This window comes from Rutidosis leptorrhynchoides, chromosome 2 (genome assembly GCF_046630445.1).
Source record: "Rutidosis leptorrhynchoides isolate AG116_Rl617_1_P2 chromosome 2, CSIRO_AGI_Rlap_v1, whole genome shotgun sequence".
NCBI lineage: Eukaryota > Viridiplantae > Streptophyta > Magnoliopsida > Asterales > Asteraceae > Rutidosis > Rutidosis leptorrhynchoides.
The window spans coordinates 665,639,165-665,640,700 of NC_092334.1; the positions used below are offsets into that span (position 1 = coordinate 665,639,165).

General features: G+C 37.0%; 1 non-coding gene across 1 annotated transcript; it reads left to right on the forward strand.

Annotated features, from left to right (window-relative positions):
- Positions 1-208: 208 nt before the first annotated feature.
- LOC139895294 (small nucleolar RNA R71) lies at positions 209-315 on the forward strand. The gene has a single exon (XR_011775752.1). It is a non-coding gene; the product is annotated as a small nucleolar RNA R71 (small nucleolar RNA).
- Positions 316-1,536: the final 1,221 nt, after the last annotated feature.

Here is a 1,536-nt window from a genome sequence, read left to right on the forward strand (position 1 = left end):
GCTAGAATCGGCTCTAGCCGCTTTAGATGATCGAAAGATATCTTTTTCTTGATGCCACTCATGAGAGTGGGAGGCTGTGTTATCAATAATTTTGTAAGCTTCAGTTGCGGTTTTCTTCATAATGGAACCACCAGCTGTTATGTCGATGTCTTTTCTTGTAGCAACGTTGACACCTTGGTAGAATATTTGTACTATTTGATAAGTGTCTAAACCGTGTTGAGGACATCCTCTCAACATCCTTCCGAATCTTGTCCACGCCTCATATAATGTTTCATTTGGCTTTTGTGTGAACGTAACAATTTCTCCTTGAAGTCTCACGGCTTTAGATGCCGGAAAGAATCTTTGAAGAAATTTTTCAACTAAGACATCCCATTTGTCAATCGCCCCTTCAGGTAACGATTCTAACCAATCTTTGGCTTCTCCCTTTAAAGTCCAGGGAAACAACATGAGATAGATCTGCTCATCTTCCACTTCTCGGATTTTGAATAGTGTACAAATTCTTTTAAACGTACGAAGGTGTTCGTTAGGATCTTCATTCGGTGCACCACTGAATTGGCATTGGTTAGTTACCATGTGTAGAATTTGTCCTTTGATTTCATAATCTGGCGCATTAACTTCTGGCTTAATAATGGCGTGACCTTGGCCCGTGCGTGTGGCTCTCATTCGATCTTCCATACTTAGAGGTTCTAGATTTTCCATGATTGGATTTGTTGTATCCGAATCACTAGAGGATTCTGATTTAACGGTTTGGGGTTCAGGATCTTGGAATTGTCCTTGAATATCTTCCGGGTTCTTAGTTGTGAAATCGGGTTCAAAAGATGGATTATCGAAAATTTGAATTGGAGTACTTGGTCGACTAGATGACGATTCTAAAGAAAAATCAACGGCGGCGATATTTGTTAAACGATGTCTTGATCGAGTTACATGTGGTGAACGTATGACCGGCGGTGAACGTCTTGCTTGGTGCATTCACTGAATATCCTATTAGTTTTTAAAAAGGAAAGAAAAATTATATAAGTTATCCAATCAATAGACTTTTCTGATTTTGCCCACGTTTCGAATAGCCAAAAGATGCAGCAGAGGGGCAGGATTCGTTTGGTCTCAATATAATTGAGTACTGTTTGGCTCCAATAACCCGGTCCACGTACAAATCCAACTATTACTACGAACCAGAAAATTTTGATGTCTATCAATTTAACCACTTAAAATAAATTTTCGTAATTTTAAGAAATTTAGAGAAGAAGTAGAAAAAATTCTAAGTCCTAAAAACTAGAATGGCGAGAAATAAGAAAGAAATAGATTGCGCGTCGAAAAATGTCGAAAAATAAAAGGTTGAAAAATAGGCGTCGAAAAATAAAAATAAGAAAGTAGCGCAAAAAACGGCGTCGCAAAATTCAAAAGCACCTAAATCTTAGTCTAAGGAATAAGCACTTAAGAGATTTTACGGCAAACCTAAAAATTCTAGAAATAAAAATAACTATGGCAAAACTAAACTTAATACTAAAAATTGTAACTATAGTCTAAAAATCTAAAGGT